Source organism: Myodes glareolus, chromosome 5 (assembly GCF_982192425.1).
Source record: "Myodes glareolus chromosome 5, mMyoGla1.1, whole genome shotgun sequence".
NCBI lineage: Eukaryota > Metazoa > Chordata > Mammalia > Rodentia > Cricetidae > Myodes > Myodes glareolus.
Window position 1 is genome coordinate 57138032 of NC_142030.1, and position 17118 is coordinate 57155149.

The 17118-nt window shown below is 42.8% G+C and overlaps 1 long non-coding RNA gene across 1 annotated transcript; it reads left to right on the top strand.

Moving 5' to 3' along the window:
• Nucleotides 1-40: 40 nt before the first annotated feature.
• LOC125391531 (uncharacterized) lies at nucleotides 41-16730 on the top strand. Its single transcript, XR_007229167.3, has 3 exons — nucleotides 41-2227; nucleotides 5586-7417; nucleotides 13975-16730. It is a non-coding gene; the product is annotated as an uncharacterized LOC125391531 (long non-coding RNA).
• Nucleotides 16731-17118: the final 388 nt, after the last annotated feature.

Below are 17118 nucleotides of genomic sequence, written 5' to 3' on the forward strand. Positions count from 1 at the left end.
CCCGGAACTGCAAGTTTCACGCTTGCTGTGTGGCCGCTTGTATTGGAAGAAAGCAACCCGCAAGTCTCGGGGGCTGAAGCGAGCGCTCAGACCGGGTCTCGCGAGAGTCGGAAGTCCAGTCCCCTGGGATGATGGCGGCGTAGGTGTCTGTACCTCTCCGGTTGTCCGCCTACTTCGGCACTAGAAGCCTGTCACTTGGCTTCTGTATTTTGCCCTCAGCCCCGACCTCCGAAAAGTTCGGCAACGCGTCCCGAACGCCAGGGGTTGGACACTCGCCCCCAGTCGTGGAGCTGGGCGCGCCAAAACGAGGTAGCCATTGGTCGCTGGTTGAAAGAAACCGTTACTACGCCGGAGGAAGCTGCACACGCCGAGGCTAAGGTTTTATTGGAGGAGGGGCCAGAGTTTTGCGGTGGCACAGTTGACTGGAAAGACATGGAAACGTTGACTTCGAGGATGAGAAGTAGTTTTAGAAAAAGCAAAGAACTTTCTAGGCATAGTGAAAGGCGGGGCGGGGGCGGGACGACGGGATACGGTGTTTGAGAATGCATGGTGTGTAAAAGCAGCAGCAAATAGAATGTCTCTAGAGAGGGTCGTAAACTCCAGTGCCCTCCGTGAGGGACTGTAAGTTACCTTGTGCAAGCTGGACCGAAGAAGATGATGGGAAGCCCTGTGACGGATAAGAGCACGCGGTTTCTCCGAAAGGACCTTTTGTTTAGGTACTAAACACTTAAAGCAGACTCAGTAATCTTGGTTTGTGCTAGTGTGTTTGTTTGGAGACAACCCTGACAACCCTGACTGATCTGGAACTCACAGAGATCCGCCTGCCTCAGCTTTCCGTACCGGTGTGTGCCACCTTGCCCCGCTTGACTTCTTTCTGGCATTGGTTCTTTCAAATCCACCGCTCACGATTTATAAATCTTCCGTAACATTAGTTTTAAAATTTCTTTTCCCTTGTACTTAGCAGCAACCGTTTTAACAGACACTATGGAATTTCTATGTGTCAGGAACAGTACTGGGCACTCTAGGGTCTGAAAGATGGGTTAAGATAATAGTCCATGGTTCCAAAATTTCCCACGGATGTTGTGTGCTAGTAGTAAGCTATAGTAGAGTTATTCTTAAAGGGTTAAGAGCGGAACTGGTTCTTCCTGGAGGATTTACAAAGGTCACATCTGAACTCAGTCTTGATTTGAGTAATTCAGACAAGGGTCTGCTTTTATTCAACCTTGTACATCACCCAAGGTAAATGTTGCGATGGGACAAAAGGGTGACCTTTGGAATCTGCAAGATTCTCGATTCTGGCTCTGCTCTTGACAGTTGCTTTTGAATATACAGTTTAACACCTTTGAGCCTGCACTGTCTGTAAAAAACGGTAATGACACCAGCTGCATAAAACCATTAGGAAGTTTGAATGAGAAGGAGTATATACTACACGGCATTTAAAGCTAGGACTGGTGTGGAATTCACCAAGATGAACATGATATTGATTGTATGCTACTGAAACGGCATAATTAAACCACACACACTGTAGTTAGAGGCACCATCTTGAAGTTATGCAAAAGGGAATGTTAGAATCAGTGAAAAGGCGCTGGAGGCAGCTTTCTAATTAAGTGTGCTATTTGCTTTTGTAGAAGATTCCCAGCACCCACATAGAAACTCACAACCAGTTTTAACTCATTTCTTATGATCTGGCACCATCTTCTGGCCTCAGTAGGCATCGGGCATGCATGTACATTCATGGGGGCAAAAACACTCATGCTTATCAAATAAAAATAAGCCAGGTGTGGTCACGCATGCCTTTGATCCCAGCACTTGAGAGACGGGGATCATTGAATTCAAGTTCAGTCAGGTCTACAGAGTAAGTTCCAGAATGGCCAAGACTACACAGAGGAAAGCTAAAACTAAAAATAAATAAGCTTTCTTTGAAAAATGAAATGAGAAGCTGCGCAGTGGTGGCTCACGCATTTATCCCAGCACTTGGGAGGCAGAGGCAGGTGAATCTCTGTGAGTTCAAAGCCAGCCTAGTCTACAAGAACTAGTTCCAGGACAGGCTCCAAAGCTACAGAGAAACCCTGTCTCAAAAAAAAAAAAAAGAAGGAAAGAAAAGAAAAGTGAAATGAGAACTGGAGAGATGGCTCAGCACAAGAGCACTGACTGCTCTTCCAAAGGATTTGGATTCAGTTCCCAGAACCTACGTAACTGCTGTCCCAACTGTGACTGCAGTTCCAGGGTATGTATGCCCTCTTTGAGCTTCCGAGGACATAAGGCTTACAGTTGGTGCATATACATACAGGTAGAACACCCACACATACACATTTCTTTAAAAATACTTAATCAACGAAATGAACTGATGCAAAGTATCACTGTAAACAGCAGGTGCTAAGATACTAGAACAATGATGCATTATCATAACCCTGCACTTCATTGAGCAGTCCTAGTAAAAATGCTCTTGCTAACAGCTTTCACAGACAGTATTAAGATTTTAAGGTTTTCCACCTGGAAACAGTCGTTCCAGAGCTCCTTGTCCTGCTCCAATCTCTAGGACTGCCACGATGCTTTGTGGTTTCCTTTGTTCTTTTAAGTAATATCTAGTATTGGTGATAGCTAGTATCCTCCTTAGTTTATATTTGCTTCCTGCTGTGCTACCACTTCCTGTGGAAGATAAGCAGTAGCCTTCAAATGGCTTACATTATTAGAATTGATAGTACTTATTCTTTAAACAGTACCAGGCTAGCCGTCATAAATATTTCAAGAGAGTTATCTCTGTTTATACTCAGGTATGAAACAGTATGGATTCTAGGTGTCAGTCTTAGCCACTCTTTAACAGGTTACTTTTACAAGTTATTGATACTTAATTTCTCTGAGCATTTTGGGGAAAAAAAGAAACTTCTATTGCAGTAAAAATACCTACATTTAAGAGTTACTGTGAGGGTTTGTAGGATTAAGCACAAAGCTCTGAAGTCAGAAGAAACTATTTTCCTTCAAGTCTGGGTTTACTGATGAATGAGATACTTCATTTTAGGCAGCTATTCACCAACGTGTGATGAAGGTAAAGTGGAATTATAGATATGCTAGTGCCTAAATCCAAATGTTTTGTTTATTTTGCTCTAAAGTAAAAGTTGGCAACACTTTGTAATCTCAGCTGGAAAAGGAGAATTGTGAACTTGAGGCTAGGCTTGGATATGTAGAGACCCACTTTCAATTTAAAAAAAAATTGGAGGGAGGAGGAGAGGGAGGGGGGAGTGGGAGGGTGTTGGGAGGAGGGGCGTAAATGGAAACTTTTTATAATTTAATAAAATTACTTTAAAAAAAATTGACTGTACCTGCTGGGTGTAGTGTCACAAGCCCACAGCAGTGCAGTGAAGAGGCAGGGGCCAGCCTGATCTATATAGTGAGTTCCAGACTGGCCAATCAAGGGTATATAGAGAGGCCCTGTCCAAATAAAACAAAACCAGGCGGTGGTGGCACACACTTTTAATCCCAACACTTGGGAGGCAAAGGCAGGTGGATCTCTGTGAGTTCAAAGCCAGCCTAGTCTACAAGAGCTAGTTCCAGGACAGGCCCCAAAGCTACAGAGAAACCCTGTCTTAAAAAAACAAAATAAAAAACAAGGGAAAAAAACTATTCTGCCTGCTCTATAATATTGCAATTATTGCTAATAGTGTTATTGGTTCTTTTAAACCACTGAGTACATAATCTTTGGACTGACAGTTTATTCAATTGGATAGTCCAAAATGAGCTTGTCTATTTCCCCCCGAGTGTCAGTTCTTCTTTCTCTCTCTCTTTAATGAGTAGCACCACCATCTAAGTGGCTTGCAGACCTGAAATGAAGGCACAGTTCTCAGCAGTGCCCTTTGTCTGACTCATCTACATACCGAGTTCTGTGGAGTTCCTGTTTCAGCTCATCTCCTCAGTCCCCACACAGTCATGTTAAGACTAATTCAGACCAGGACAGTGTTCACTTGTAGTACAGCTTTCTAACTAGTCACACTTTTATTCTTCCCTGTAGGCAGTAACAACCCTTATCAAATGCAGAGGGACTAGATACAGAGACCTGGGGAGAAGAAGGAATTGAAGTCATTGCCTAGATTTTTATTCCCCTGAACACTTGACTATATTCACAGCAGAGAGAGCAGAAGAGGAATCGAGCTTTTAGAAAAAGATCCTACTGCCCTATATTTCACTAGAAGGACTAAAGTACTTCATAAACCTGAACATTAAAAAATGGTGAAGTTGTGGGCTGGAGAGATGGCTCAGCGGTTAAGAACGTTGCCAGCTATTCCAAAGGTCCTGAGTTCAATTCCCAGCAACCACATGGTGGCTCACAACCATCTGTAATGAGGTCTGGTGCCCTCTTCTGGCCTGCAGGCATATATTGTATACTAAATAAATAAATATTAAAAAAATTGTGGTCTTCCTAAAGAAAAATAAAATATACTAAAACATATTTGTATCTGTAGATATTTTTATATTGTATATTTGTCCTAAGTACATATTTAATTTGCTTTTCAAGTGATTAATACTGTTTTGAGGACAGAGATGTTATTTTTATTGTTACATCCTTAGCTTTTGAAATGTGACCTGGGATAGAGAAACTGTGTGAAAAATGGTTTTTGGAGGAACAAGTGATACTTTGAGAGAGGGGGTGGCTTGTAGAAGTATCTTGAGAAAATGAAATTTTAGGACACAGAAGAAAAGATAAAATTTAATTAAGCACAGGAAAAGCTGTGATCAAAAGCATTGAGTTGAAAATGAAAGGTGCTAGTTGCGAGCAGATGTACAGCAGAAACATTTAAAGTGTTTCGAGAGGATGTGTATTTATAGAAACAGGACTGAAGGGCTGGGGAATTAGCTCAGAGTGCTTGCCTGGCATCCACAAGGCTCTGGGTTTATTACCAATGATGGAGAAAAGCCAGGTGTAGTGGTGCGTGTCTGTAGTCCCAGCACTTGGGAGATGGAGACAGGAGGATTAGAGGTTCAGGTCACTTTCTGACATCTTTCAGACCCTGTCTCAAAGGAGGGATGTGGGGCTTGCTGGAGAGTGAGCTCAGTTGGTAACGTACTTGCAAAAGTACAGACCTGTGTTCACTCCCCAGACACATTAAAAGTGTCAGGCAAGGTGGCACACAGTTAGCACCCTGGTGTCGGAAACTGAAGCTCCCTAGGGCTTAATGACCAGCTGATTTAGCCAACTAGGTGAGCTCCAGGCCAGGGAAAGGCCCTGTCTCAAAGAGGTGGGTGATGTCTGAGGAAGAAAAGGTACAACAAAGTCGTCCTCTGAATTCACAAATGTGTGTACAGTCTACATGCACACCTACACACACATGAAAATGCATATACTAAAAGGATTGACAAGGTAAGGTGGATTCAGACTGTAACTAAGAAGGGTAAGGATGTAATTAAATTTGAGGAGATCCACAAATACTCTGGTACTTTAGGTAGAACCTTTTATGTGCACTTCTATTCGTTGTTTTTCCCAAATTCTGAAGAGTTCATAAATCTACCATTTAGGTTGTATTTAAGAAGATGGTAGAGAAACTGAAGCTTGATTTTTGTAGTCAGTTAATCCTCAGGTTTTTCTATTACAGCACTCACTGGAAGAGAAGAACTCTTGTCTGTATCTGGTGCATGCGTGGTACCCTCAGAGGCCAGCAGAAAGTGTTGGATCCCCTAGAACTGAAGTTAGACTGTTTTGAGCCACCATATGAGTGCTAGGAATTGAAGCCAGGTTCTTGGGAAGAGCGACTAGTCCTCGTAACTGCTGAGTCATTTCTGTAGCCTCTAAGGGTCTGAGGTTAACCCCAGAACCCAAGTTAAAAAGCCAGATGTGGCCCGGCAATGGTGGCTCTTGCATTTAAGACGGACCTCTGTAAGTTCAAAGCCAGCCTAGTCTACAGATCAAGTTCCAGGACAGCCAGGACTGTTATACAGAGAAACCCTGTCTTGGGAAGGAGAGGGGGAGGAAGTCAGGTACGGCCAGGCAGTAGTAGCACACGCCTTTCAACTCAGCACTCAGGAGTCAGAGCTAGGTTTGAGGCCTACCTGGTCTACAGAGTGAATTCCAGGACAACCAAGGCTACAGAAAGAAACCTTGTCTAAAAAAAGAAAAGCCAGGTATGGTGGCGTATGCTTTAATTTCAGCACTGAGCAGGGAGTAACAAGTGGACCCCCGAACTTGCTGGCTGCCCAGACAAGCCAAGCCTGTGAACTCTAGGTCTATAAGGCACCCTGTCTCAAAAACGAAGGTGGATAGCTCCTGTGTCCACACACATGCATCTGCACTCTTAACCACTGAGCCATCTTTGTAAAGATTTTCTTAGCAAGACTGTGTCTCAAAAAAAAAAACCACCCAAAATCATAAAAATCAAACACCCTTAAATTTTAAGTATACATGTAACGTGTAGAGTTTTGATTTGTATATGTGTGTGTAGTGCTGGTAATCAAACCTAGGGTCTTACACTTGCTAGCCAATCGTTATACCCCTTGAGTTACATCTTCTCCCCCAAGAATTTTGACATTTGCTTACTTGTCAGTATCCTAGATCCTGCATAAGGCAGCAGACATTTATTATAAGTAAACAGGGTTGGGCTAGTGAGACAGCTCATTGCGTAGAAGCACCTGCCATGTAGCTTGATGACCTGAGTCCTGTCCTGGGTCAAGGAGAGAACTGACTTGAGAAAGTTGTTCTCTAGGTTCCATGTGTGGACCAACATGTGCCACACCATATACACACACAATATTAGTGATATTAATATCAATACATTAATAATATATTGATAATATTAATATTTTAATAGAGTCAGTGATGAGAAAGACAAAATAAGGGTATTGTTAGCTCAAATTTGTATTAGTCGCTTGAGTCCATTAAAAACAAAAAGGGAGTAGCTTTCCCAGCACTCTGGAAGGCAGAGGCAAGTGGATCTCTGTGAGTTCAAGGCCAACCTAGTCTACAAAGTAAGTTCTGGACAGGCAGGGCTGCACAAAGAAACCCTGCCTCAATCCCTCTCCAAAGGCACTTTAATCCCATACTTGGAAAGCAGAGGAAGGTTGATCTGTGAGTTCAAGGACAGCCTGATCCACCTAGCAAGACCCTGTCTCAAAAAGAGAAAGAGAGAGAGAGAGAGAGAGAGAGAGAGAGAGAGAGAGAGAAGAAAAGAAAGTACAAGTGAATGAAGCTCGGTTGGAGAATTGCTTGTCTAGCATGCACAAGCACTGGTTCAATTCCTAGAACCACGTAAATCAAGAGTGGTAGCATAAGCCTGTAATCCCAGCACTGGAGAAATGGAAGCTAGAGGATCAAAACTCCAAGGTCATCCCCAACTATGTGACGAGCTTGAAATCAGCATAAGAGACATGAAGCTTTGAATTAAATAGGAAGAACAGAAGAGAGAATTATTTATCTCTGACTGGAGCTTTAAAGGTAAGTCTAGCACTTTAAAAGTTTTTTTAAGTGTGTGTGTGGGGGGGGGGGGTGCTGCTGAGACCCAAACTGTGATCCTCTTTAAGAGCTATATGAGCTCTTAACTGCTGAGTCATCTCTGTAGCCCTGCACTTTAAAAAGCAAAGAACAAAACCTCCGACTTTCTCAGTTGTTCACAATCTCTTGTACATGAGTGATGTGGAAATAATAGAAGTCACTATTACAATTAACAGAAAAATACTCAACAAAACTGAAGCCTTACTCTGCTAAACACATTACATATCCCTATACATGCCAACCAAATATGTTCCTGTGTAAGGTGTCGCAGTGATCTGTGTGACACTTCTTGTGGAGCACAGTTGAGGTGCTTCTGTGAACAATGAATCAGTTAAATTGTCTTTGATTCATTTCACCTCTCCAGGGCCATTTCTGAGTGATAATTAGAGAAGAATGGCAGTCTGTTTACTACCTGCAGCACAAAAGAGGTAGCCTTCCTAGCTCTTTCAAAAGATTAAACCTTTTCCTTTGGTTCTGAGGGGTTCTCATACATAGAGATATTTGAATATGCTTATTTTGTTGCTTGTCTTTTTTTTATTTGCTTAATGAATGTGTGTATTTGTGGTGTATGGGTGTTTGCACACATTGGGGTTATGTGTACACATGCCCCATGCATGCACATACAGAGAGGCCAAAAGGACATCACATGTCCTCTATGATTTTCTGCTTCATTCCCTTGAGATGGGGGTCTCACTGAACCTGGATCTTGCAATATTTCCATCTAGGCTGGCTGACCAGAAAGCCCCAACAATCTGCCTGCCTTTTCCTTTCCTGAAACTGCCTAGTCACCCCCTACCACGCTGGATTAAAAGCAAGGCTAAGCAAGGCTATTCCAGAGATCTTCTATGGGTGCTGGGGCTCTGAACTCGATGCTTGCACAGAATGTACTGCCACCCATGCAATCATCTCCCCAGCCCTAAATGTACTTATTTTTAGTAAGGGAAATGAAGAATTTCTAAACATTGTTACATAGTTTAGTTTCTTTAAATAAAAAGGACTACATGTATAAATTGTTTAAAAATTTCCATTTCAAGTAACCAAGAAAAAAGTTATGTCATAAACTGAAAATTGTACTAGGCATGGTGGTGTATACTTATAAACCAGCGCTTGAGGGTCAGAGGCAAGTAAATAGCTGCTAGTTTGAAACTGTCCTAGGCTACAGAACAAGATGTTAGCTCAAACACCCCACTCCAGGCACAGGAAAGACCTTGGAAGAAACTGTAAGAATGTAATGTTGGGAACAGGCAAAAATCACCTTGTCCTAATTACTAGCAGTTTGAAACAAAATTCAGGTTCCCAAACTATAGGGGAGCTGGGAAACTTCCAATAGTTGGCCCACCATAGAAATAGTTGTTAATACATCTTTAGTTCTCTAGAAACATTGTGGCTGTTCCTAATAACAGAAGGAACAAATGAATCTGATTGGTTGGACTGAAAAGCTTGCATTGTATGCCTATTGACAATATGGAACGTTCAAGGAAGCCCCTAATCCCTAAAACCTGATTGGTGAAAATTGTGGTTGTAATTTGACAGCAAACGTTTGTGGTTTTTGTGCTTAAATGCTTGCTTCAACTGACATTCGGGGGTTCACAGTTCAGCTCCCAAGTCTGTTCTACAGCCCTAATGGATCAACCCCTTCCCCTTCACCCTTCTTTTGTTCTGCCCTGCATTAAATATTGCTTTGTGGTAACCTTTTGTGTCTGCTTGGGTGGAATCTTGGAGCACAACATATTGGTTCGTTGTTCAGAAATCCAAATGCCTACCTGTGAGGGCCCCCAGAGCTGATTTGGCAGCACCTGTGACCCCCCCAGAGGACAACCAAGCTTCTGGCTTCTGGTTTCTGGTTTATGCCTATCTGGACCCAAAGGAGAAATTGGATGCAGTATTGATCTTAAGCTCAGAGGATAGGAGACATCCTTTCCCTCTCTTTTTCCCGTCAGAGGAACATGTATCTAGGCATGATTTTGCATCTCCCCTAAGTGTCTTGTCCTGTCTGTCTGCCCTTTACTGTCAGCTTTGTTTTTTGGTTTCACTTTTCTCTGTCAGTCTCTGTCTTGTTTTACGCTTAGAGATCACAGGACAAGTTTCTTTAGCTTCCCCTATACCTCTAGACTTTGTTTTACAATATTTCAAGGATTTCCAAAAGAAGGCCAACATTTCGGAAGATACAGTCTTCCCAGTGATGATGCCTCATCTGCCTCCTGGACCAGGTTGATGGAGCAGCGGGATGTCTGGGTCCCGCTAACTCATTATCTGGTTCTTTTCCCATCTCTTCTCCCACTGGTTGTCCTTGGAGCAGTAGTCTGTCCATGTCTGTCAGTTTGTCGGTAGTTTTGTTTAGTTGCTTAATTGTTGCTCTGTGTTTCATATTCAAAAAGAAAAAAAGCAGCTCCTTTACAAAAACTGACAAGCTGGCTCTGCTATTGGAGTGCTACAGCAGCAGTTGCTTTAAGCCGAGCCTCACCACTGCCCAGAGCTGCAGTCTGAAATAATTCGATGACAGTGTGTGACTGCAGAATGCAGTAGTTGGATCTGTAGGCAGCTTTCTCCAGAGACAGTGAGAACTGGAGCCAGCAAGTAGCAAGACATCCTGCTTGAAATTATATCTGGAGGAAGTAAGAAAAGTGTTATCTGCTTTAATGTTTAAATGCATGAATGCGGCCATTGCATGTTTGTGTCTTGACTGTATGAGTTTACTGTGTGCTCTGTGTCTTGGTTACAGCTCAGCTGTTACTGTAGCAGCAGCCACCAGAGCTCAGGATTGATCTCTGGGAATTCTGGTCATAGGAACTGATGTAATAGGTATTCAAATGTCAACTGGGCTTTGTTAATATTAAAGTTGTTTGGCACTATTCTGTTTTATTGAAAAGCTGGCTCTGCAGTTGGGTTATGGCCTACCATTTTTCAGACCCAGACTAGCTTTTAAAGTTTCTATGTCCAAGGTCAAAAATTGGCAGCAGGAAGAACTAGAACAGAGCAACCAAAGAATTACTGGTTTGTAAATTTATTGGGCATAGCTAAAAGTCTGTAATGTTTGTAATGAAAAGGTTAACTCAAAACTTGAACACAGGGTTAATAATCAGAAGGGTATATAGGTAGTTTTTAAAATTTGTTTAACTTTATTTTATGTGCATTGGCATCTTGGCATCAGATCTCCTGGAACTTGAGTTACAATATGAACTGCCATATGGGTGCTGGGAACTGAACCCGGGTTCTCTAGAAGAGCAGCCAGTGCTTTCAACCACTGGGGCATCTCTCCAGCCCCACATTAGGTAGTCTTAAAACAAAGATCTAATCCATCAATGTCTATAGTTCTGGGCAATGTTCAAATTGCTTTTTTTTAAAGATTTATTTATTTTTTATGTATACAACATTCCATGTATGCCTGCACACCAGAAGGCACCAGATCTCATTTCGGATGGTTGTGAGTCACCATGTGGTTGCTGGGAATTGAACTCAGGACCTCTGGAAGAGCAGTAAGTGCTCTTAGCCTCGGAGCCATCTCTTCAGCCCTCAAATTGCTTTTTAACCCCTTTAGTTCTGCTTCTGACTGTTTTTGTCAACTGAAATATGTCAACCCCGAAAACATGATTTTCATGCTTAAAGGATCCTCTTGAGAAAAGTTCAATACTACACTGGAATCCCAAACACCCATTGTAGTCACTGTCCAACTAAATTTAGGGTCACAACTGCTAAGCGTGAAAAACTGGAATATTTCTATATTGTGATGCAGTAAGATAGTGACCTTAAATAGTCTGGCAAAGAACTTGGAGCAGTTTTTCAACCTTGGACTCTGAGGGTCAAAAGACCTTATTATAGGAGTAGTCTGGGGTCACCTGCATGTCAAATGCTTGCATAACAATGCACCACAAAAAGTTGAAAACCACAGACTTAAAGAATGTTTCTCTTAAGATTTATTCAACTTTCCAAAGACTGGTTTAAAAATATATATCCTACCTCCTTGTTTTTACTAACGTTGTTAAGCTATGCCTATATTGATAAACTGAGTCATACAAGAAACTGTTATGTTTCTATAATGGTACACTATGTAGGAATCAGGAAAATTTCCAGTCTCTTTGTAGATTATGTTTATGAGTTAAAAGTCTTTATTCTTGTATTACTAGAAAGAGCTTCAATTCAGAAATTAATATTATAAACCGTTAAAGATGATTAAGCCTTGAGGTGTTCAGAGCTATACTTATAAGTCATGCTAAGTACTAATGTAACAAGTACAAGAAAAATTTATCTAGTCTCTTATATATTTTCAAGGTATAACATAAAACAAATAACTAAAAACAAACAAGGGTTGTTTGGCTCAAGTCCTCAAACTGCCAGATATTTGCTGAAAACAGCATTTAAGATATTTAAACTTATATATGACAGACAGAGAATTCAGATTCTAGCAGTGACTCCCAAGGGCTCCAAGACGACAGTGGACACAGCAACAGACAACACCACCTGGATGATGGTAACTTTAACCACTAACCACTAGATGAGATTGCCCCAAATCCTCACTTGTTGCCCGAACTGTGGACAAGCAGGACACTGGAGAGTTGATTGCCCCACTTTGCCTAAACAGGGTAAAGCCGGCCTCCCCATGTTCCTCATCCACAGGAAAGTCTCTCATGCCCTGGGTCTGGCAGCCGAGACAGCTGTCTGATAACTCTGCCCTCATCGCCATAGAGTCCATAGAAGCCTGGGATGTCTGTCTAGATAAAGGACTGTGAACTAGAGTCTGTCATTTCGGTTAATCCTTCTCAGATCTCTGACATTGACAGCTAAGTTAATTGTAGCTTTGTTGGCTAGGCAGCAGCAGACAATCAGCTCCTTCCCTCAAGGCTACAGCCATCTTGTTGGTTCATTAGTCAGTTCATTAGTTAAAGCTACTGGGACTCTTGGTAAGAAAAGGCAAACAGGTTTGCCTTGCTCATAAGCTTCATATGAAAGAATAAACAGGTTTCAGATGCAAGATTTCATTAAAGGAACATACCTTGCAATGGCTATTCTCAGTAACAACTATTCCTGTCTCTGATAAAATACATTTTCTAATGGTGTTGAGAGAGAAGATAACAGTAATCAAATTGGTTTATATATTAAATGTCAAATGGTAATAAGTATAATGCAGAGAAAATAGAAAAGAAAAAAGTTGCAGGGAATCGTGGAACTGGCTTGGTCTAGCTTCCTTGAGAGGCACGCATCGTGATTGTTCTGCCTGTGCTTCTCTGTCGTTTTCCTTAGCAGTCAAAGAGATGAAAGCTTGATGGGACAGCTGGTCTTGGACTTCATCTTAAACACCCTGTATGACTTGTAAACTACACTAAAAGTGCATCGTTATACTGCGGTTTCGGAGGTCCAGAGTGTTAACACTAATAAGGAGTTCTGGTGAACTGAGGGAGCACTGAGCACTCGCTATCCAGTCATTTTAAATTTCCTTTGCTCGCCTTCTAAGTCTGGACTTAAAGCTGTTTTTCACCAGGGTAACCAAAGCCGAACCTTTGCTGTGCCTCCAGGGTGTAAATCTGTTCCAGCTGTCTTACAGACACCTGCTGACTGCTTTTTATATTTTACAAATATGAATTTCAGTACAATGAAAATGCTAATGTATCTAGAAGTAAAAATTCATACAAGCTTCCAGGAGTCACCAAGGTCATAAGGCTTGAATCCACTCGTCACAGGTCAAACAGACTCCAGATAAGTAAAAGTTCCAAATATAAAGTTTTCTTTTAAGCTCCTAAATTTTTGTTTTTGATTTTCAAGAGAGGGTTTCTCTGTGTAGCTTTGGAGCCTGTTCTGGAACTTAGTCTGTAGTCCAGGCTGGCCTTGAGCTCCCAGAGACCCACCCGTCTCTGCCTCCCAAGTGCTGGGATTAAAGGCACGCACCACCACCAGCAAAGCTCCAAAGCTTTAACTTCTGTCCTTACTCTGTATTTGTCTCAGTAGATTTAACAGACACCACCCAGGGAGCACCTGTGGACTGCAAACTGCTGAGCTCAGTGAACCAGTCCAGCTGATGTGATTGCTTCCTATCCCTTCACCTAGAACAGCTAATCAGAGGCTTCCAATAAATATCCCATTGCCCAACCTTTGGCTAGCCTGTCAGCCTTCCTGGGCCCTGACAACTGACACCCCAATTTCAACTAGAAGCAGTTACAGAAGAGAGTACATTGTTCCTATCCTCATAATAGACTGAAAATGCTAAGTCAAAGGCAAATTCCCTTTGATGAAGCCTGCTGCTTACATGTCAATCATTCTGGGATAGTCCAACAAAAGTTAAACAAAACCTGTTGGTAGGGAGAAACAAAGGAGACCTTAACTAAATTAACCTTAGAGAATGGCAAGGACTCGACGGCACTCCTTCCCTTTGCCTCCTCCTCATCAGAAATACCCCTTCCATGGAGGGTCTAACCCCCTAGGAGATAATGTTTGGGAGACCCCCTCCAATCTGCCAACAACTCAGGCCTAGTTTAATTGTGAAGATATCTAATTTTGCCTTACTTTAGTCAATACAGGTGTTACAAAGGACTCAGACTGTTTCCATGGCTCTGCCACCTGTACAATCTGCCACCTATTAAACCTCAAGACTACCAACCGGGAGGCCTGGTCTTGTCCCGCGCTCGGCCTCGCCTACAAGAACCACGCGGGACACAGGATTCTTCTGCAGAAAGGCTTTAATCCTCTTGGGAGCTAGAGCATAAGCCACATGGCGGAGACCCAGATATGATGGAACCCATCCCTTATATAGGAAACAGACCCTGCTTCGGACGTGTCACTCTTGGATTGGTCAATTGTCCATAATCCCAGGTGAATGCCTCGGGAGTAGGCGGGGACAGTAGTGGAAAAATACCAACACGTGTGCGTTCACCTGGCGGTGAAGCCGGATGTCAGCGCCATCTTGATGATGGAGAATGTGGCTGCGGCCTTCTACATGGTCTGGGTGAAACATCAACAAAAGGAGACTCTGGGCCCCCCACTGGAAAGGTCCTCACATTGTGATCCTGGCTACTACCGCTGCTGTCCAAGTCGATGGCATCCATTCCTGGATACATCACACCACCTGAAACCCGGTCCTGACCAAAGATCTGACACAGATGCTGGAAGGAGATGGACGGTTTAACGGGACCAGTACAGCCCACTAAAGATAAGACTGATCAAAAATGATCCCTGTACCTTTTTTTTCCTTTATTGGTTTTCAGCCCCTCCTGGGCAGCCTCAAAGTACTATTATCAATCTAAAGTTTAGGAATGGAAGCTGAGAAACACACAAACAGGGTCAATAGCAGTAATAAGGTTCCAACACACCCATACAACCCCACCTGTTTTTAAGATTGACATTCCCACTCCATGGCCTGGGTTAGGTAACTGTCACATTTGCCACAGTAGGGTACCAGGCTAATCTCACTGGCATGGATGTGGACAACTAGAATCTGAAAGTCCTTTGGGTGCCTCCTTTTATGCATTCCCTGTTGAGCCTGGCTCCACCCACAAGGCTGGAAATGAATGCTGTTGTCATCACTGTGGTTGTAAAATGTGGGTTAAGTTCCACCTTGAAAACTCTTGGAAAGGAGGGCAAACTTAGAGTCTCAGACAGTATCACACAGGCCCCAACTCAGGAATAGAGTTTGCAGTCCAAAGGCAATTGGTCACCATGGTTGACCATCCTACTGACTTCTCCAGCTGAACTTGTGTGGTTCCTTTGGCCCTCCTTATGGAGCCCTGTGCAATAAATGTTTTAATCGGGTTCATCCAAGGTAAAATAAACACAGATAAATCAATAATTTAAAAGCCCACTATAATTCATTACATGCTCTGTTCAAACTCAGGTTCTAAGCACACAGTACCACCCCCTATTCACGTCCCTAGATGAAGATTCTTCTCATTAATTACAGAGACAAGGGAATGATGGGAACAAGCAAAAGCACCTTGGCCTAAGTACTGCCATTTTGACTTCAGACTCCATTTTACCTGTAGGGAGAAATAAAGTGCAGGTCCCCAAGCCCTAGGGGAGCTGGGAACCTTACGACAGCTGACCCACCTCCTCCTTAAACCATAAAAAGAGTCATTGTGCATCGTTAGTTCTCTAGAAACATCATGGCGGTTCCTACCAGCAGAAGGAACAAATGAATCTGATTGGTTGGACTGAAAAACTTGCATTGTATGTCGATTGATCATGATGGAATATTCAAGGAAGCCCCTAATCTCTAAAACCTGATTGGTGAAAATATTACCTGTAACATGACAACAACTGTGTGTGATTTCTGTGCTTAAATATGTGCTTCAACTGACATTCGGGGGCGGGGTCGCAGTTCAACTCCCTAGTCTGTTCTGCAACTCTAATGGATCAGCCCCTCCCCTCCCTCTTCTTTTGTGCTGCCCTGCATTAAATCTTGCCTTGAGGTAACCTCTTGTGTCAGCTTGGGCTGATTCAGAGCCTGGGATCACAGCAGTAAGAGCTGAAAGATGGGAAGAGAGCTGTGAAATACTGTCTTCTGGATGTGACGTGGCCATTGTATTCATGAACTCCCAGCAGCTATGGCTACTTACACAAGACCTGGACAGTAATGGGTCTGTCGGCATTCTACCAAGGATGAGAGAAAAATTCATGAGGCTCCACCACTGAGGCGCTATTGAAGAGGACCATGTTTTCTTAAGTGGTGTAGGCACAAGTGACTTGTTCAGGTTTCAGTCAACAACCCCAATTCACAGTCTTAGCGATACCATTGCTGGGATGAAACTCCATGACCAAAGCATTCTGGGAAAGAAAGGGTCTATTTGGCTTACACTTTCATATCACTGTTCATCACTGAAGGAAGCCAGGATAGGAATTCCAACAGGGCAAGATCCTGGAGACAGGAGCTGATGCAGGGGCCGTGGAAGGCTAGCTGCTGCTTACTGACTTGCACTTGTCTTGCTCAACCTGCTTTCTTACAGAACCCAGGACCACCAGCTCAGGCTGGACCCTCTGGGCCCTCCCACATCAATCACTAGTTAAGAAAATGCCTTACAAGCCAGATCTCATAGAGATATTTAATTGAGCTTCCCTTCTGGATAATAAATGACATAAAAACTAGCCAGCACACTGAGGAAACTCAGTGATACAAAAACAGCAAAGGGCATGAACTAGGAATGGGGTTTCTGGGGACCAAGTGGTCCTGCAGGAGAAGGAAGGGATAAGAAATAAACAATGAATAGAATCAAAACACATTATGTACATGTGTGAAATTGTCATAGAATAAATAAAATTTTCAAGAGCAACAAAACCTTGCAGTGGCTCTGATGCTTGTGGATGTTTCCGCATTTCCCCAAGGCTTTCCGCATACTGCATCTTGTTGTCATTCTTCAAACGCCTGTCTTTCTAAGTTGTAAGCTCAGTAAGGATAAAATGGTATTTATATTTCTGAAATATTAAGTAGGAACATAATATTTAATGTAAAAATGCCTAAATGAACTGGGCAGTGGTGGTGGTGGTGTGCAACTTTAATCCCAGAACTCAGGAGGCAAAGGCAGGTGGATGTCTGTGAGTTTGAGGCCAGCCTGGTTATAGAACAAGTTCCAGGACAGCTAGGGCTGCACAGAGAAACCCTGTTCCCCCACCACTGGAAAAAAAAATATAATGAAAGTAGATAAAGTGTTGAAGACTTGATTTTT